Here is a 22,060-nt window from a genome sequence, read left to right as displayed (position 1 = left end):
AATGGTTCTCCACCCTCTTTCTTTTTTTTTTTTAATTTTTATTTATTTATGATAGTCACACACAGAGAGAGAGAGAGGCAGAGACACAGGCAGAGGGAGAAGCAGGCTCCATGCACCGGGAGCCCGACGTGGGATTCGATCCCGGGTCTCCAGGATCGCGCCCTGGGCCAAAGGCAGGCGCCAAACTGCTGCGCCACCCAGGGTTCCCCTCCCTCTCACTTTCAATATAGAGGTGTCTTTGGATCTAAAATAAGTCCCTCTTGCAAGCAGCATATCGCTGGGTCTTATTTTTTTAATCCATTCTGATACTCTATGTCTCCTAATTGGAGCATTTAGTCCATTTATATCCAGGGTAATTACTGAAAGATAGGACTTTAGTGCCCTTGATTTACCTATAAAGTTGTTGTTCCTGTAGATTGTCTCTGTTCCTTGCTAGTCTTTGTTGCTTTTGGTCTCTTTCTCTTGCTCAGTGGGTCTCCTTTAACATTTCTTGCAGAGTTGAGTTAGTGTTCATGAACTTCTTTAGTTTTTGCTTGTCTTGGAAACTGTCTATCTCTCCTATTCTGAATGACAGCCTTGCTGGATATCGTATTTGGGGCTGCATGTTTTTTCCCATTCAGTATGTTGAATGTATCATGTTACTTTCTCTTGGTCTACCAAGTTTCTGTGGACAGGTCTGCTGCTGACTTTGTGTGTCCACCCTCAGAGATTAAGGACCTTCTGTCCCTAGCTGCCTTCAGAATTCTCTCTTTATCTTTGTATTTTGCAACTTTCACTATGATATCTCTTGGTTTTGACCTGTTTTTGTTGACGTTGAGGGGAGTTCTCCGTGCTTCTTGGATGAGAAGGCCTGTTTCCCTCCCCAGATTAGGGAAGTTCTCAGCTATAATTTGTTCAGGTAAACCTTCTGCCCCCTTTTACCTGCTCTTCTTCTCCTGGGATTCCTCTGACACATGTATTATTGCATTTTGTGGAATTGCTGAGTTCCCTAAGTCTATTTTCATGATCTATTAGTTTTCTTTCCATTTTCTTTTCAGCTTCATTGTTTTCCTCAATTTTATCTTCTATATTACCTATTTGATCCTCTGATTCTTCCATCCTCATTGCAATTACATCCAGTGGGCTTTCACTTATAGCACTTTTTTTATTTTGACCTAATTTTTAGGTCTTTTATCTCTGTAGCCAAGGTTTCTTTGATGTCTTCTATGCTTCTTTCAAGCCCAGCTAGTGGTCTTATAACTGCTGTTCTAAATTCTTGTTCAGATATATTGCTTACATCTGTTTTGAGCAAATCCCTGGCTGTGATTTCTTCTTGATCTTTCTTTTGGGGAGAATTCTTCCATCTTTTCATTATGTCTGGGTTTCTGTCTTTTGTGTATTAAGAAAGATTGTTATGTTTCCTGCTTCTCAGAGTAAAACTATATTAAGAAGGGTCATACACTGTCCAGGGCCTGGTGCTTTAGGCAGTGTTTCTGGTATATGTTGTGTGCACTCTGCTGTTGTGTTTTGGCTGTTCTTTCCCCCAGGTCAGTCCTCTACAGAGTTTCTCCTTGCTTGCAGTGGGAAGTGTTTGGACCTTTAATTAGGTGTGCTTTGATAAAAGCCTGATAAAAAGAAAAAAAAAAAAACAGCCTGATCCAAGAAAAGGGAAAGGAAAAGGAACAGAAAAAAAACAACTAAATAAACAAAAACACTATAAACCTGATTCCAAAGAAAAAAGAAAAAAAAAGGAGCCAGATATAGATATAGATATAGATATAGATATAGATATAGATATAGATATATAAAGGGGGGAACAAACCAACAAAAACTATAAGCCTAATTCCAAAGAAAAATTAAAAGATTAAAAAAAGAAATTTATTCCTATTTCCACCAGAACTGAAGCTGACATTTTGGAGCACTCTATGATCAGCAGACTTGGTTCATGTTGGGGTAGGGTGACCGCTGTATTGGTCTTCTGAGTGAAAGGCCCACTGCACTGGCTCACAGTCAGACCTGCCCTAGTAAAGATGCCCCTGCAGAGTGCAGGGGGGCAGTATTTGGTGTAAGTAACTTCAGCTTCCATTGGAAGCACTGTGTTTCTCTCTGAAGTCCCACTGTGCTAGTGGGCAGGGGATGGTGAGGGCAGAAGATCATATCACCCTGCTCTCTCACCCCCAGGAAGGGGAACTTGTGGCATTGCTGTTCAGGTGGCCATCACAGAAAAGCGAAAAATCTTCCCTTCTGTGTTCCAGGCTTTTGTCAGATCTTTGCCCTCAGCCATTAGCATGCTGGGTGCCACGGTTCTCCTTTGTTTCATCTCTGGCCAGAGGATGGGATTCAAAACTCCAAATCTGGGATCCCTGGGTGGCGCAGCGGTTTGGCGCCTGCCTTTGGCCCAGGGCGCGATCCTGGAGACCCGGGATCGAATCCCATATCAGGCTCCCGGTGCATGGAGCCTGCTTCTCCCTCCTCCTGTGTCTCTGCCTCTCTCTCTCTCTCTGTGACTATCATAAATAAATAAAAAATTAAAAACAAAACAAAACAAAACAAAACTCCAAATCTTAAAGGACCATAAAGGCCCACACCTGCTCCCCTCCCCCAGAGGAGAGCTTCCCAGCACTGCGCCCAGCACTGCTCTGTCCCAGAAAAGCAGTCACATACTTGTGAAGGTGCCAGAGTCTATGGTGCAGCCCCGTAGACAGCAAAAAGCTGTGACCAGGTAATCTGCCCTCTACTGTGCCTCATTCCTTTTCTGTTGATCAGCTGTTCAAAGGTGCCCAGCGGGCCTCCTATACTTGAAGAGGCAAAATAACCTCTTCTAAATGTAATCCAGGAAGGGGAGCATTCTCTTCCAGTGCAACCCAGGGGATCCCCACACTGGGATGTCTAAAGCAAACCCTACACCCTGTTCTCTCTCCTGCTCTCTTCCTGACTTCTCTCAGGAAAAAGGGCTGCCTCCTCTTCGTATCACTAGGGTTTTTCTCTCCCCCAATTCACATCTCTGATCCTTGTATCTGCCATGCTCTCCTTCCAATTGTGGAAGCTGTTTCCATAATCCTCAGATCAATTTCCTAGTTATTCAAAATGATTTGATGTTGATCTAGATGTGTTTGAGGGACAAGGCAAGCTCAGGGTCCCCAAATACTCCACTATCTTAACTTCTCACTCTGATTTTTTTTTTAAAACACTTTTCTTAAAAATTTAATCCCATTAGGTTAGAATAGCAATAAGTAAGAAGGGAAATACAAATTAATCAATAGGGAAGGCTATTTAGAAAAATACTCTGGGTCTTGTGTATAAATATATATACAAATATTTATAAATCTATATAGATAGATATTTAAGTCATCTGAAAGTTACAATTACTTAAACATATAGGCAAAAAGTAATGGTCAGGGCATCGGTCTGGCTCAGTCAGTACAACATGCAATCCTTGATCTCAGAGTCACAAGTTCACGCTCCATGTTGGGGATAGAATTTACTTATTAATAAATAAATAAAGTGCCAGGGAAAACTTTCCCTTTAAAAAAAAAGTAGTGGTCACCTGTCCCTGTGCCATGCTCTGTGCTAGGTGTTTTCACATTTATAATCTCAAACACAGCTGACCACTGCTTTGTTAAATATGCATTATTTAGGTTGTGAATTGTCCTTGTCTGTCTCCCAATGTAAGTGAAGCTATACTATCAAAAAGAGCCAACAGTACCACTACAATGGCTACTGGCAGAGAGGCAGCAGAACAGTGTCAGCAGTGTTAAGTCAAAAGAATGAAGCTTCTATAGAGTTCAGGACATGTGACAGTCAACAATAAGCAGTCCTTTACAAAGATACCGGGTACAGACCAATTAAGTCAGATCAAAAGCACCAAATGCAGTTTAACAAAAAGTACTGTTCAACAAGAAGTTTCAAGCTTTTTATTTCAAAGGTGTAACGTATCTTCACTGACAAAAGGAAAATAAATGCAAATTTATTACCCCCACCTACTATCCTGGAAGAGGAGCAGCACAGGAAGTAGAAACAGGTAGATGACAACCACAACTTCTATTCCATATCATGATTTTTTTTTTAAGATTTTATTCATTTATTCATGAGAGACACAGAAAGAGAGAGAGAGATGCAGAGACACAGGCAGAGGGAGAAGCAGGCTCCATGCAGGGAGCCTGACGCGGGACTCGATCCCAGAGTCTCCAGGATCATGCCCTAGGCCGAAGGTGGCGCTAAACCGCTGAGCCATCCGGGCTACCCCCATATCATGATTAAAAATAGCTTAATAAAAAAATCACGGTCCATTGTAAAGGGCAGACTTCCATGTAGATCAACTTTAGAAATCATTTAAGTAACCAACTATAAAATCAAGGGCCAAAAACAAAATCTATAATTATCTAAAAATACTGATTTTTTTCTTTGATACATCAATAAAAACATGCACAGCTCACACAATTTTTCATCCTTTTCCAATTACATAATAGGCAAGAAAGAAAGTGCCAGCCACTTGTATCAACTTTTATAGAGAATTCAGCCCCAAAACAGGAAACAAAATTATTCAAAAGGTCCACATTCAAAATGATCTTGCCAGTATTTTCACTGAAAACAAAGAACAATCTACTCTACATATTTGCATAACTTAGTGCTATTTTCAATCTTCATTCATCAGCAGTTAAATATAAAAGACAATTAGCAATAAATAAATGCACATTTTAAAAATGAGGTCTTTTACTTCTAAATGAGTTACTTTTTCCTTAAAATTAGTCCCTTTGGAGAGCCACAAACAAATTTCAATAATACTGCCATTGATTAAGATATTTTTAAAACTCTATTAGAATTCAAAAGTTTATAAACTTCTGGTCTTAGTCCTGACAAACTATTTGCATTTAACGAATACAAACCTGAATGAATACATGAAACAATTGCGTAAGAGCACTGGAAAGCAACTATCATAGATAAGACCTGAAGTACTATAATCCTTTAGAAAAGAGAACATCAAAATGAGATTCTCATTCACCTGACTTTCCATGAAGGGATCCAATAAAAAAATGACAGTTTCACTGAGATAAGAAGAAAAAGATTAACTCTGAGAGCTACCATTACAATCTCCACTTTTGGGACTGCCCAGTTCCTAAACAGGATGCAGGGAAATGCTCCAACAAGCCCCGAAGAAAGAATCAGCCAAGAGGCTAAAGAGTTGAGCAGAGCCACATTACATTTACGGGAATAACAAAACATGCACAGTAACTTTTCAAGAGAAACTACAGAAATCAAAAATTAATGAGTAAAATATTTAAAATATTAAAAGAACATATTCATCAACCTTGACTTTTATATCCAGGGAAAACATCTTTCAAAAATGATGACAAATTAAAAACTGACTGGGACGCCTGGGTGGCTCAGTGGTTGAGCGTCTGCCTTCAACTCAGGGTGTGATCCTGGAGTCGCGAGATCAAGTCCCACATTGGGCTCCCTGCATGGAACTTGCTTCTCTCTCTGCCTATGTCTCTGCCTCTCTCTCTCTCTGTGTATGTCTCTCATGAATAAATAAACAAAATCTTTTAAAAAATAAAAAACTGATTCACATAGAAGCTGAATGAATGTGCAGCAAACCTGCACTAAAATAAACACTATTAAAATGAGTACTTGAAGTTTTCACTCAAGATGACAGAAGAGTGTCAGCTGGTCCCTTAAATTTAGCTAGATAACTATAAAAGCATTCTGAACACCCATGAATTCAACCTGGGATGTAAGAAAAGAATACCGGAACTCTTCAAGTAAAAATGTGACCACTTTTGGCAAGGTAGGAGGTGCAGAGAAGTGAATCTCGGGGAAGATAAACGGCAGCGTTAGGGGGGAGCCTCTGTAAACAGGCTACTGGAAAGTGATACCACTCCCGAGGGCAAAATCAGAACCCTTAGAAATCTACTCCAGTGAGAAACATCCCTGCCTCAAAGGTGCTCAGGTGATGAAATGGGCAGAATTCTAGGTGGGACAGTATGGTCTCAGGATCCTTAGAGTCACAGAATTAATGCAGTGGCCTGAGCTAGTGGAGTTCCCAGGTAATGGGGCTGAAAAACTGGCTGGGGTCAGAGAGCCCAGGAGGGGGTTCTCAACTTTGTTCACCATAGACCAGGAGCCAGCCTATTGGGTGACTTCTCTCTGCCTGCGGAACCTGCAGAGGACTCAAATGCAAGGACCCTCCATCTTCCCCTGGGAAGGGGAGAGCAGGTGCGTGCACATCCCACCACTGCTCTCACTGCTAGCCCCCTACAAAATGCAGTAAGGCAAGACACTCCGACTTTCCCCAGGAGTATTGGTATAAGCATGTACCACAGGAGTATGCAGACTGTGGCACACACAAAAGTGAAGACCATTTATCCCTGAGGGTTTACTGAAGAGAGGGGACTGCCATCTTTCGGCTATAGGGCTAGAGATCAAGGCCTGGTTATTTTTATTTGGATCATCTAAAGAGACCAAAAAGCCTTCAGAGAACAAAAGCTACACTGAGGATCAGCTTACATTGAGCCCAGCCCCCTGGCAAGGTTGGGTGCAACTCCGCCCAGGCAGACACCTGAGAAGCAGCACAGCAGGCCCTCCCCCAGAAGACCAACTGGAAAAACAGGTGCACAGCAAATTTACAGATCCCATAAGACTAAAACTCCAGAGCTAGGGGAAAATAATATATAGCCTTCAAGGCTTTTGTCTCATGATTCATTTATCTTTCAATTTATAATTTTCCATTACTTTTTTCTTTTTTCTCTTTTCAACTAGCTTATTTTATCAACTCTTCGTTTTTAAGTTTCTTTTTTTAACTTTTTTTTACATTTATATTTAATAGATATATACTTCATTTTTGGCTTCATTTCACTCTATTCAATTTTATTTTTGTATAAGTTTTGATTTATTTACAACCTTCAGATTTAGTGTCTGCTAATACAGAGACCAAAATACACTCAAGAACAAATGGATTATCCTGTTTTGTCCACCCTGTGAGATTGTATTCCCTCTTCCTCCCTTTTTGCTTTTTTCCCTTTTGCTTTTTCTTTTGCTGTTCTGTTTTCCTTCCTGACCTCATCAGATTTGTCTAGTGTATATTTTGCTTGGGTCATGGTTGATATTTTTGATTCTGTTCACATGTTCATCCTTCTCTGGACAAAATAACTAGAAGGAGGAATTCACAACAAAAGAAAGAACCAAAGGTAATACTCTCTGCCACAGATCAAATTGATATGGATTTACATAAAATGTCATAGGTAGAATTCAGGATAACAATTATAAAGTTACTAGATGGGCTTGAAAAAAGCATAAAAGACACTAGAGAATCTCAGTGTAGAAATGAGACCAATCAGGCTGAAATTAATAATACTCTGAGATGAAGCCTAAATTGGATGCTCTAACAGCTACAGTAAATGAGGCAGAGGGGACAGTGAGTGACAAAGACAAGTTGATAGAAAGGAAGGAACCTAAGGAAAAGATTTAAAAAAACTAATAGCCCATGAGGAGCAGCTTTGAGAAATCAGTAATGCCATGAAAACAACCAACATCAGAATTACTTTAGTGTCTGAGGGTGAAGGGGGTGCCAGAAGGTATATCTGAAGAAATCATAGCTGAGAACTTCCCTAATCTGGGGAAGAAAACAGACATTCATATTCAAGAGGTGGAGAGGACCCCTCCCAAAATCAATAAAAATAGATCAACACTCTGACATATAATAGTGAAGCTTGCAAATTTCAGAGATAAAGAGAAAATCCTCAAAGTAGTTCAAGACAAGAGATTCCTAACATATAGAGGCAGAAACATTAGATTGACAGCACACCTATCCACAGACACCTGGCAGACCAGAAAGGGCTGGCATGATATATTCAGGGTACTAAATGAGAAAAACATGCAGCCAAGAATACCTTATCCAGCAAGGCTGTCATTCAGAATGGAAGGAGTGACAAAGAGCTTCCTGGACAGATAGATACTGAAAGAATATGTGACCACCAAGCCAGCTCTGTAAGAAATATTAAGGGGGATCCTCTAAGCGAAGAGAGAGCCCAAGAGTAACATAGGCCAAAAAGAAACTGAGACAATCTACAGAAACAGGGTTTTTAGAGGTAATAATGGTACTAAATTCATACCTTTCAATGTTATTCTAAATGTAAATGGGCTAAATGCTCCAATCAAAAGACATAGGGTATCAGATTGAATAAAAAAGCAAGACCCATCCATATGCTGTCTACAAGAGACTCATTTTTGACCTAAAGACACCTCCACACTGAAAATGACGGGGTGGAGAACCATTTACATACAAAAGGACCTCAAAAGAAAGTTTGGGTAGCAATCCTTATAACAAATTAGATTTTAAACCAAAGACTGTATTAAGAGATGAAGAGGAACACTATATCATACTTAAAGGGTCTATGCAACAAGAAGATCTACAATCATAAATATTTATGCTCTTGAGAGCAGCCAATTATATCAACCAATTAATAACCAAAGTAAAGAAATACATATAATAAAACATTAATAGTAAGAGATTTCAACACCCCACTTAGAATGATAGATCATCTAAACAGAAGATCAGCAAAGAAACAAGGGCTCTAAATGATACCTGGACCAGATGGACTTCACAGATACATTCAGAACATTCCATCCTAAAGCAACAGAATTCACATTTTTCTGAACTGCACATGCAACTTTCTCCAGAAAAGATCACATACTAGGTCACAAATCAGGTCACAACTGATACCAAAAGACTGGGATCATACCCTGTATATTTTCAGACCACAATGCTTTGAAACTTGAACTCAATCATAAGAGGAAATTTGGAAGGAAGTCAAATACCTGGAGGTTAAAAAGCATCCTACTAAAGAATGAATGGGTCAGACAGGAAGTTAAAGAAGAATTAAAAAGATTCATGCAAACTAATGAAAATGAAAGCACAAAACCTGTTCAGAATCTTTGGGATACAGGAAAGGCAGTCCCAAGAAGGGAGTATATTCCAATACAAGCTTCTCTCAAAAATTTTTTTAAAAACTCAAATACAAGGGGATCCCTGGGTGGCGCAGCGGTTTGGCGCCTGCCTTTGGCCCAGGGTGTGATCTTGGAGACCCGGGATCGAATCCCACGCCGGGCTCCCGGTGCATGGAGCCTGCTTCTCCCTCTGCCTGTGTCTCTGCCTCTCTCTCTCTCTGTGTGACTTTCATACATACATACATACATACATAATAAATTTAAAAAAAAATTCAAATACACGAGCTAATCTTACACCAAAGGAGCTGGAGAAAGAATAGCAAATAAAGCCTAAACCAAGTAAGAGAAGAGAAATAATACAGATTAGAGAAGAAATCAATGAAATAAAAACCAGAAGAACAGAGAACAGATAAACAAACTAGGAGCTGATTCTTTGAAAGAATTAATAAAATAAATAAAACTCCTAGCCAGACATATCTAAAATAAAACAGAAATGATCCAAATTAATAAAATCATGAATGAAAGAGGGGAGATCACAACCAACACCAAGGAAATACAAACAATTTTAAGAACATATTATGAGCAACTATATGCCAATAAATTAGACAATCTGAAACCAATGGATCCATTCCTAGAAACATATAAACTACCAAAACTGAAACAAGAAGAAATGGAAAACCTGAACAGACCAATAACCAGCAAGGAAATTGAAGCAGTAATCAAAAACCTCCCAAGAAACAAGAGTCCAGAGCCAGATGGTCTCCCACCAGAATTCTACCAAACACTTAAAGAAGAAATAATACCTATTCTACTGAAGCTGTTTCAAAAAACAGAAATGGATGGAAAACTTCCAAACTCGTTCTGAGGCCAGCATCATTACCTTGACCCCAAAACCAAAGACTTCATCACAAAGGAGAATCACAGACCAGTATCACTGATGAACATGGATGTCAAAATACTCATCAAGAGACTAGCCAGTAGGATCCAATAGTACATTAACAGGATTATTCACCATGACCAAGTGGGATTCATTCCTGGGCTGCAAGGGTGGATCAACATTTGCAAACCAATTGTGATAGATCACATTAAGAAAAGAAATGACAAGAACCACATGATCTTCTCAATTGATGTAGAAAAAGCATCTGACAAAATACAGCATCCTTTCTTGATTAAAAACTCTCCACAGTGTAAGGATAGAGGGAACATATCTCAATATCATAAAATCTATATATGAAAAGCCCACAGCCAATATTATTCTCAGTGGGGGAAAACAGATCTTTTTCCCTAAGATCAGAAATACAACATGGATATCTACTCTCACCACTGTTGTTCAACATAGTACTAGAAGTCCTAGCCTCAATAATCAGACAACAAAAAGAAAGAAAGGCATTCAAACTGGCAAAGTAGTAGTCAAACTCTCACTCTTTGCAGATGACATGATATTGTATGTGAAAAACCCTAAAGACTCCATCCAAAAATTGCCAGAACTCATATAGGAATTCAGCAATGTGGCAGGATACAAAATAAATGCACAGAAGTCAGTTGCATTTCTATATACTAACAATGAGATTGAAGAAAAAGAAATTAAGGAATTAATCCCATTTATAATTGCACCAAAAACCATACGATACCTAGAATAAGCCAAAGCGGTACCTTTACCTCTGTACTCTAAAAACCATAGAACACTTATGAAAAAAATTAAGAAAGACGCAAAGAAATGGAAAAACATTCCATGCTAATAGACTGGGAGAACAAATCCTGTTAAAATGTCTATGCTACCCAGAACAATCCACACATTCAATACAATCCCTATCAAAATACCACTGACATTGTTCACAGAGCTGGAACAAATAATCCTAAAATTTGTATGGAACCAAAATAGAAGATGAATGTTGAAAAAGAAAACCAAAGCTGGGGTACCAGAATTCCAGACTTCAACCTCTATTACAAAGCTGTGATCATCAAGATAGCATGTACTGGCACAAAAACAGACACACAGATAAATGAAACAAAATGGAGAACCCAGATATGGACCCTCAACTCTATGGTCAACTAATCTTTGACAAAGCAAGAAAGAACATCCAATGGAAAACAGAGTTTCTTCAACAAATGGTGTTGGGAAAACTAGACAGCCACATGCAGAAGAATGAAACTGGACCATTTTCTTATACACAAAAATTCAAAACAGAGGAAAGACCTAAATGTAAGAAAGGAATCCATCAAAATCCTAGAGGAGAACACAGGCAGCAACCCCTTTGACCTTGGCCATAGCCACTTCTTTTAGACACATTTCTAAAGGCAAGGGAAACAAAAACAAAAATGAACTACTGGGAAAATACATGTAGTATATTCTCCTATTCAATTCAAAGTTTGGCTGGATTTTGATAAAATTCTAGGTTATAAATCATTTTCCATCAACATTTTGAAGACATCACTCCACTGTCTCCCACAGTTAAAGTCCAGTCCTTTGTATACACCATGCTCTTTTCTATCTCTGAGCGCTAGCTGAATCTTCTTGGTCTCAATACTCTGAAATTTCACAATGATATGGCTCTATTTTCATCCATTTGTGTTAGGTATTTGCTGGGTCCTTTCAATATGAAAAGCCATGTCCTCCCATTCTGGAAAATTTTCCTGAATTATTTCATAGCCAATTTCTTTCCCTCAGCTTCTTTCCTCTATGTTTCTGAATCATAGAAATCAGTTGGTGGAGACCAACTGATGTCCTCTTAAAGCCGACTTTGCATTGTCTTATCTTCTCTAATCTTCTATGACTTGTATTTTTTTTTATTTTCCAACCCTTCTACTGAGATTTTCCATTCCTGCTACCATGTTTTTTAATTTCCAAGAACTCCTCTCTGTTGTCTAATGTTCCTTTTTAATAGTATCCTGTTGTAGTTTCATGAATGCAATGTCTTCTTTTATCTCTGAGGAAATCATTCACAAGGCTTGTTTTCTAAGTTTTCTCCACCCTATGTAGTCTCCTTCCCATGAGTTTCTTTTTCTTTTCTTTCTTCTTTTTTTGGAGGAAAGGAGAAGAGCCATTGTTCATATTAAAGGCATCCTCAAATACATGGAATCATTGGTTGTCTGCTCATATTTAAAAGAAAGGAAATCAAAAGTATATTAAAAGCTCTAAATGCATGGGTGAATGAATCTTGCTGACCTTATAATTCACTGTTTAGAGATCTCACTACCATTTGTTGTGAAAACCCTGATATCAGAGTATCAACTGGGGTCTAGTCAGGAGACAAAAACCAATCTTTCAAACAAGAAAAATTTATTATTAAAAAACCATTAATAGGTAAAAGATGGTAAATGACTAAAATATAAACGAGAACTCTAAGATATAACCAAGGTAGCAACTATGAAAAGATATTGCCATCTTTACAGCTAAGAGAAAAGTAAACAAGAAAAACAGCTTAGTAACTTACAGAACAGGTCTTAAAAAGCGAAGATACTGATCTTTGATGAAATGGTGGGCCACTGCAGAAACATGCTATTCTGCTACAGTGGTAATTGCTGGAGGCCACTCACCAAAACCAAGACTGCTACTTGCCATGAAGAATAGTGTAGAGACCAACTGCGTGAAGAGCAGTTAACTCCAGGGATAAAATAAAAACAGGAAGAACCAAGTCCATTCATCACCCAAGCAAGTAGTCTCCCTACAGTACCTCTTTATTGGCAGAACCTAACAAATATTCAGCTGGCAAAGAAGAAATGTGGTTTGCAGAGTCTCCAGCTTTAGCATCATAAAAAAGGGCTAAGAAGGGCAGGTTCAGAATTCAGAGACAATAAGTCAATAACTGGCACAATCAATATTTCTAAGTCCCTCATCTTGCCCTATTCAGACTGTCCCCAAAGAGTCTTCTAATCTTTTGTTTTGGAAGGTAAAGGTCTGACTTCCAGTATTTCCAGAGCCAGGTGGGAGATGAAGGCTAGAAGTTTCTGTATTCAGCATGCACATTGTCACAATCCCCAGTTTTCAATACAAAGCCTATCTCCTATGGAACTGTGAAGTCTCCCAACCCACAAATGCTCTATTTATCCTCTAACAAAAATAAACCTCAAAACTTCTACCAGGATGGGGCACCTGGGTGGCTCACTTAATTAAGTGACTGACTTTGGTTTCAGCTCAGGTCATAATCTCAGGGTCATGAGATCGAGCCCTGTGTTGGGCTTTGTACTTAATACTGAGTCTGCTTTGGGCTCTCTCTCCCTCTCCCTTTGCGCCTCTCTCTCTCAAATAAATAAACAAACAAACTACCTTGTACCAGGATAAGAGAGGAGCTGCCACCAAATGAAATGAAGGTAGAAGAAGAGCTATATAATTTCATCCTCATTTCCAAAATTCCTGTCTTTCAATTCCTGTCTTTTAAGGATCTGCAGTATAAAGAAGGTTGGTTCCCAGCTTTTTTCTACTACATGCCTGGGATTCAGTTACCTTCGATGGGTAAAGCCATAGTTTCCACTCTTCCAATGCCTTGCCAACTTTGCTTATTCTTGTGGGTGCACTGCAATTTTAAACCTCTATACTTTCATTCTGTAGTATTTCAGAAAAAAGTAAAGTCAAATACGAATATTCAATACTCCATCGTAACCCAAAAGTTCCCAAACATTCTTTCAATATGGTAGCAAATTTTCATCCTTTTGGGAGTTTGTAAAATTATTTTGAGGGACATTCCAAATAATTTTTGAAAAAAAAAGCTCAATATTAGAATTAATTATATAATCTACCATTGTGACTTTTCTAAACATAACATTCATCTAGATGTTATATAATCTACCATTGTTAAACTGTTCTCTCTTCTCTTTGTACTCTCATTTCCTACCTATTCACTGCTGTTTCCTAGTATACCTTCATCAGGATACACCATTGGATTTGTGAATAGGATAAATGGAATGGATCTTGGGAGACCAGGGTTCTACTTCTAGTTCTGTTGTGGATGATTTATAATAGCATGACTTTGTATTAATTATATAATTATATAATCTACCATTGTGACTTTTCTAAACATAACATTCATCTAGATGTATATGCCATAACATTTGTTTTTAAACTGTTTCTAAATTTATGGTCACATTTAATAATAAATGAAAGAATGATTATATAATCTACCATTGTGACTTTTCTAAACATAACATTCATCTAGATGTATATACCGTAACATTTGTTTTTAAACTGTTTGTAAATTTATGGTCACATTTAATAATAAATGAAAGAATGATTAAAAAGAATTTTTAAAAGGCAGGCAATTTTTAAAAGAATTTTAAAAGTCTTTTAAAAAGACCTGGGGTGCCTGGGTGGTGCAATCAGTTAAGCATCCATCCAACTCTCTTGGTTTCAGCTCAGGTCATGACCTCATGGTCCTGAGATCAACTCCCACAGGGGCTCCATGCTCAGTGTAGAGTCTGCTTGTGACTCCCTCTCTCCCTCTCCCTCAACCCTTCCACACCACACTCTCTAATAAGTAAAAATAAATATTTTTTTAAAAAAAAAGAATGAATACCTGACAGAGGTCACCTGGGTGGCTCAGTTGAGCATCTACCTTCTACTTAGGTCGTGACCCTGGGGTCCTGGGATTGAGCCCCATGTCAGCAGGGAGCCTGCCTCTCCCTCTCCCTCTGTCCTTCCCCCCTGCTCATGCTCGCATACTCTCTCTCTCTCTCTCTCTCTCTCTCTGATAAATAAATAAAACCTTTTTAAAAAAGACCTGGCACAAAAAGAGATAAAGATGTTATGCAAAGATACATGATCTGTTCTCAGTCCTAGTAGCAGCACCCAAAGTGTAATAGAGAAATTGAGAGGAATACCATCCAGCATATCTGAACATACCTGTGCTTTTCCTGCGAGAAGCCCAAACTTCACCTATCAGCCTAAAATGTCTATGGAAAAAATAGCTATTTTGCATATCTTACAGAGCGGAACCTAAGGCATCACAAAGTCATGCTGTTATAAATCATCCACAACAGAACTAGAAGTAGAACCCTGGTCTCCCAAGATCCATTCCATTTATCCTATTCACAAATCCAATGGTGTATCCTGATGAAGGTATACTAGGAAACAGCAGTGAATAGGTAGGAAATGAGAGTACAAAGAGAAGAGAGAACAGTTTAAGATGCCTGGGCCACTCATCAAAGATCTCATGAGACTTCGATAATCAGCATCATTCTGAACCCCTGATAAATCTGATTTCAAGTATAAACACAAAACTACAAAAAAAATTTACAATCCTCCTCTGCACCACAAATCCAAGGGAGGCAAACAGATATCTATTTAAACTTCAAATCCTGAGGCTTCTTTTTTATAACCCAAAATATATTAGTAACTTAACAAACTCTCATACAATACTCCACAAATGAAAACCTTCCTAACCTCTATTGTTCAAATGTCCAAAAACAGAAAGCCTCATAAACACACCTGTTAAGTGTTTATTTGTTCACTTATGAAAGTAACCTATTTGGAGAAACAGCAAGCCCTACACAACTCAATAGACTTTAGAAGTGAATCTCAAGAAATAGTTGTTTTTCCAAAACTAGAGTCTCAATGAATTCCAAATAGCTTACTCAGAGCAGACAAGCAGAATCCTTTCTGCCACATACTGCCTATCTTCTCTTCACTCTCATAAGGTTCAGTTTCCTCAAATAAATATGGAGGCAGTAATGTTTCACAGGTCATATTAAGTATTAGCTGAAATAATGAATGTATAATATCTACCACTATTGCCCAGAACATGGTAGAGAGCAAATGATTATTATGAAACTCTTAATTACTTTTAAACATTAACTTAAGTTGCAAACATAATTAAAAATCTTCCAAAAGCATTTAAAAGTAATAGTTAAGAGTTCAGAGTTATATTATATAAATGTACACTAAGTACCGTGATTTGAAATTCTGTGACAAATACATAAATCATACATAAATCATACATAAATCATTTCTTAAAGTGAACAGAAATAGTCTTTATAGTCACAAGGAGACTTTCTTATCAGAAAGACGCAAATTTTCTTATCCATAAAATTACATTAAAACTTAAAGTTTTTATTTTTTCAAGTTTTTATTTAAATTCTAGTTAACAAGATCTAAATGTGAGACAAGATTCCATCAAAATCCTAGAGGAGAACACAGGCAACACCCTTTTTGAACTTGGCCACAGTAACTTCTTGCAAGATACATCCACGAAGGCAAAAGAAACAAAAGCAAAAATGAACTATTGGGACTTCATCAAGATAAGAAGCTTTTGCACAGCAAAGGATACAGTCAACAAAACTAAAAGACAACCTACAGAATGGGAGAAGATATTTGCAAATGACATATCAGATAAAGGGCTAGTTTCCAAAATCTATAAAGAACTTATTAAACTCAACCCCAAAGAAACAAACAATCCAATCATGAAATGGGCAAAAAACATGAAGAGAAATCTCACAGAGGAAGACATGGACATGGCCAACAAGCACATGAGAAAATGCTCTGCATCACTTGCCATCAGGGAAATACAAATCAAAACCACAATGAGATACCACCTCACACCAGTGAGAATGGGGAAAATTAACAAGGCAGGAAACAACAAATGTTGGAGAGGATGCGGAGAAAAGGGAACCCTCTTACACTGTTGGTGGGAATGTGAACTGGTGCAGCCACTCTGGAAAACTGTGTGGAGGTTCCTCAAAGAGTTAAAAATAGACCTGCCCTACGACCCAGCAATTGCACTGTTGGGGATTTACCCCAAAGATTCAGATGCAATGAAACGTCGGGACACCTGCACCCCGATGTTTCTATCAGCAATGGCCACAATAGCCAAACTGTGGAAGGAGCCTCGGTGTCCATCGAAAGATGAATGGATAAAGAAGATGTGGTTTATGTATACAATGGAATATTACTCAGCAATTAGAAACGACAAATACCCACCATTTGCTTCAACGTGGATGGAACTGGAGGGTATTATGCTGAGTGAAATAAGTCAATCGGAGAAGGACAAACAGTGTATGTTCTCATTCATTTGGGGAATATGAATAATAGTGAAAGGGAATATAAAGGAAGGGAAAAGAAATGTTGGGAAATATCAGGAAGGGAGACAGAACATAAAGACTCCTAACTCGGGGAAACGAACTAGGGGTGGTGGAAGGGGAGGAGGGCGGGTGTTGGAGGGGAATGGGTGACGGGCACTGAGGTGGACACTTGACGGGATGAGCACTGGGTGTTTTTCTGTATGTTGGTAAATTAAACACCAATAAAAGTTAAAAAAAAAATAAATAAAGCTAAAAAAAAAATAAAATAAAATAAATAAATTCTAGTTAACAGGTTCAGTTGGATCCTGGTGGCAGCTGCAGCGGCTCTCATCTCTTCTGACCCGTTTTGCTATCTCCCTTTCGCTTCCGGAAACATGGCCTCTAGCGTGGCGGTTTCTGATGCTGTCAGAAGTGTTCAATGACATGAAGGTGCGTTAAGTCTTCAACACCAGAGGAGGTGAAGAAGCGCAAGAAGACAGTTCTTTTCTGCCTGAGCGAGGACAAGAAGAACATCATCCTCGAGGAGGGCAAGGAGATCCTGGTCGGTGATGTGGGCCAGACTGCCGACGACCCCTACACCACCTTTGTCAAGATGCTACCAGACAAGGACTGCCACTATGCCCTCTATGATGCATACTATGAGAGCAAGAAGGACCTGGTGTTTATCTTCTGGGCACCTGAGTCTGCACCCCTTACGAGCAAAATGATTTATGCCAGCTCCAAGGATGCCATCAAGAAAGAGCTGACCGGGTTCAAGCATGAGTTACAAGCAAACTGCTACGAGGAGGTCAAGGACCACTGCACCCTGACAGAGAAACTGGGGGGAGCAGTGCCATCATCTCTCTGGAGAGCAAGCCTTTGTGAGCCCCCTCCAGCCCCCTGCCTGGAGCATCTGGCAGCCCCAGACCAGCCCATGGGGTTGGAGCTGCCCCCTTCCTGCCAGACCGGAGGGGCTGGGGGGATCCCAGCAGGGGGAGGGCAATCTCTTCACCCCAGTTGCCAAACAGCCCCCTCACCCTCTGGACCTTCCTCCTCCCTCTATCCCTGACGGTTCTGGCTTTCCCAAACCATTTTTGATCTTCTGATTCCTCTTGGGTTGAAGCAGACCAAGTTCCCCCCAGGCACCCCAGTTTGGGGGGGTGTTGTATTATTTTTTAACAACACCCCAGCTCCTCACCTGTTCCTCCCTTTTCCCATGCTGTCAACTTCTAACCACAATAGTGACTCTGTGCTTGTCTGTTTAGTTCTGTTTATAAATGGAATGTTGTGGAGATGACCCTTCCTTGCGCCACCTGGTTCCCCTCCCCTTTTCCCCTGGTCTTGGCACTCATGGAAACAGGACCAGTAAGGGACCTTCAATTAAAAAAAAACCAACAACACACACTAAATAAATAAATAAATAAATAAATAAATAAATAAATAAATAATAAATTCTAGTTAACATACAATGTAATTTTGGTTTCAGAAATAGAATTTAGTGATTTAATATTTACATATAATATCCAGACCTCATCACAAGTGCCCTCTTTAATACCCATCACCATTTACCCCATTCCCCTGCCCACCTCCCCTCCAGCAACCCTCAGTTTGTTCTCTATAGTTAAGAATCTCTTATGATTTGCCTCCTTTTTTTTCCTTCTTTCCCCTTTGTTCTTTGTTTTGTTTCTTAAATTCCACATTTGAGTGAACCTTTCTCTGACTTATTTCTCTTAGCATTATATTCTGTAACTCCATCCACATCATTACAAATGGCAAGATTTCATTCTTTTTGATGGCTGAGTAATATTTGATTTTATACAGACATCACATCTTTATTCATCAGTTGATGGACATTTGGGCTCTTCCCATATTTTGGCTATTGTTGATAATGTTGCTATAAACATTGGGGTGCATGTGCCCCTTCAAATAAGTGTATTTGTATCCTTTGGGTAAACACCTAGTAGTGCAATTGCTGGGTCATAGGTAGTTCTGTTTTTTTGTTTTGTTTTGTTTTGTTTTTAAAAGATAAACATTTTATTTCAATAGCTTCACCAAAAATATTTTTCCTCCTTTTTGTTTTTGTCTTTTTTCTTCAAAGATTGTATTTATTTATTCATGAGAGACACACAGAGAGAGGCAGAGACATAGGCAGACGGAGAAGCAGGGAGCCTGATGTGGGACTCGATCCCAGGATCCCAGGATCATGACCTGAGCCGAAGGCAGATGCTCAACTGCTGAGCTCCCCAGGTGTCCCGGTAGTTCTATTTTTAACTTTTTGAGGAACCTCCATATTTTCCAAAGTGGCTACACCAGTTGGCATTCCCACCAACAATTTAAGAGGATTTACATTTCTCCACATCCTCACCAACATCTTTTATTTCCTGACTTGCTAATTTTAGCCATTCTGATGAGTGTGAGGTAGCATCTCAGTATAGTTTTGATTTGTATTTCCCTAATGATGAGTGATGCTGAACATCTTTTCATGTGTCTTTTAGTCTTCTGTATATCTTCTTTGGAAAAATGTCTATTCGTGTCCATTTCTTAACTGGATTATTTATTTTGGGGAGTGTTGAGTGTGTTATATGGACAGCAACATGTAGAAGAATGAAACTGGACCACTTTCTTACACCATACACAAAATAAATTCAAAATGGATGAAAGACTTAAATGTGAGACAAGAAGCCATCAAAATCCTAGATGAGAACACAGGCAGCAACCTCTCTGACCTAGGCTCTAGCAACTTCTTACTAGACACATCTCTGAAAGCAAGGGAAACAAAAGCAAAAATGAACTATTAGAACTTCATCATTCTGCACAGTGTAGGAAACAATCAACAAAACTAAAAGGCAACCTACGGAATGGGCAAAGATATTTGCAAATGACATTATAGATAAAGGGTATTTAAAAGCTTAAGTTTTAAAATGCCATTAGAAAGTGGAAGCAAATACTAATCCAAAAAAAGAACAATAGAAACTAATAAAGATGGTACCCAAACTTGGAGTCTTTTATTACATAATTTTTCAACAATACCTTCTTTCATTTCTATATATATATATAACAAAGTTTACACTGGTTTGCAGATGCTGATACTGACTCTTAGTCTGAATATTATAGAAAGGCAAGACAAGAAAAGGAAAACCAGGGGCAGCCCGGGTAGCTCAGCAGTTTAGCACCACCTTCAGTCCAGGCATGATCCTGGAGACCCGCGATGGAGTTCCACGTTGGGCTCCCTGCACGGAGCCTGCTTCTCCCTCTGCCTATGTCTGTCTGTCTGTCTGTCTGTCTATCTCTCATGAATAAATAAAATCTTTAAAAAAAAAAGAAATGGAAAACCAAATATTAAGCAAATGAAAAGTTGATACAAAATAGTCTTACTGGTTGGAATATGCATGAATCAAAAATTAGAAGAGGAAATCAGGAGATTTCTAGATGACTTATACTGGCTCACCTTGCCTATTCACTGATAGATTCACCTTGAGCAACATGAATACTGAATTAATTATTTCTTTTCTCCTTCTGCAAACAAAATAACTATTGTACATTTGGATTCATTCTAATCACAGAGAAACTAAAGAATTAATAAATATTTACATTACTTAGATCTCTTGGAATAAAAGATTACTTTTAAACTTTTTTTACAAGTTGATTTTTCACACCACTTTAAAAAAGAAATCTGTTATTAAATATATATTATATATATATTATCGTATCTACAATATAATTTAAGAAAAAATCAGATGTACACTCTCCAGCTTGGTAGTGGAAATTTTCTTACAGAAAAGCCAGCATCAACTTTAGGACTAAGGACAGCACAGGAATAGGCAGATAAGTCAAATCAGACTAAGACAATGAGAAAGGGGACAGAAGACAGAAATGTTCAAAGTAAAATGGAAAAAGGGATTGAGTGAGAAACCCATAGTAGGAATACCTACAAGACCCAAAGTCAAAATACCCTATGGATCATGAATCTAGACAGTAAAACAAGGTATGAATAAGATGGCTTCGAAGAGCTATACGGGTAACAAATCAGCAAACAGACACAATGGGGATAAGTGACATGAGTCTTCCAGCACAAAGCATATGTCATAAGCAATAAATACTATCTCGGGAAGTATTCTCTAAGGAAGCCAGAGAATTTTACTACACACTGTCATTTATAAACATGAGCCCAGCAAGTGAATTTAAGTGGAATTCCTGGCTTGGAGGGAATGTAATGAAGACAGAGTATCTACTTGAATTGGCTCTTGAAACAATTAGAATTTGGTATTATTTATGACAGGGAAAATGATGTTAACTAACCAACCAAAATCAACTCTGAGGCCGCCTGACGGTCTCACAAAATAACTTCTAAATCAAAATTCTAAATTTATTTATTTTTTTTAATTCTAAATTTAAATTCAAGCCAAAACACAATGAGATATTACCTCACATCTGTTAGGATCACTATCATCAAAAATACAAGAGATAACAAATGCTGACAAGGATGTAGAGAAAAGGAAACCCTGGTACACTGTTAATGGGAATGTAAATTGGTACAGCTACTACAGAAAACAGTATGGAAGTTCCTCAAAAACTTAAAACTAGATTCTTTTTTCCATTGTTCATTGTAGCATTATTCACAACAGCTAAGACAAAGAAAACTATCAGTGGATGAATGGATAAAGAAAAGGTGATCTATGTATGTATGTATGTATGTATGTATATTTATTTATCTATTTATTTATTTATTTAAATTATATACTTGTTAAATATATATGTCAAATATTAATTCTAGAAACCAAATAGTAAAACAAGATACAGTGATAATATACTATATATGTATATATGTATCAGCCATGAATTAATCATAGTAATAAAAACAAATACTAATTTAACTAACAGGATGATAAGTATATTGGAAGAATGTAAGAAGCATGTTTGTATATGTTTGGGATGGGAAAGGAGAACAGGGCTAAAATCTTATCTTTCACTGCAGAGTAAATACATAAGAATAAAATGGAAAAAATTAGGGGCATCTGGGTGGCTCAGTCAGCTAAACATCTGCTTCTGGCTCAGGTCATGACCCCAGGATCCTGGGATTGAGCCATGCATGCATCAGACTTCCTGCTCTATGGGAAGTCTGCTTCTCCCTCTCTCTGACCCTCCC

General features: G+C 38.4%; 1 protein-coding gene and 1 pseudogene across 9 annotated transcripts in view; one reads left to right on the top strand and one right to left on the bottom strand.

Annotated features, from left to right (window-relative positions):
* The window catches only part of DOCK3 (dedicator of cytokinesis 3), a 525,841-nt gene that overhangs the window by 424,722 nt on the left and 79,059 nt on the right, over positions 1-22,060 (bottom strand). The window lies entirely within an intron of this gene.
* LOC121494908 lies at positions 17,310-18,319 on the top strand (annotated as a pseudogene).

Source organism: Vulpes lagopus, chromosome 7, assembly GCF_018345385.1.
Source record: "Vulpes lagopus strain Blue_001 chromosome 7, ASM1834538v1, whole genome shotgun sequence".
Classification (NCBI taxonomy): Eukaryota; Metazoa; Chordata; class Mammalia; order Carnivora; family Canidae; genus Vulpes; species Vulpes lagopus.
Note: the sequence above shows the minus strand (reverse complement) of the source record. Positions and strands in the feature narration are given on the sequence as shown.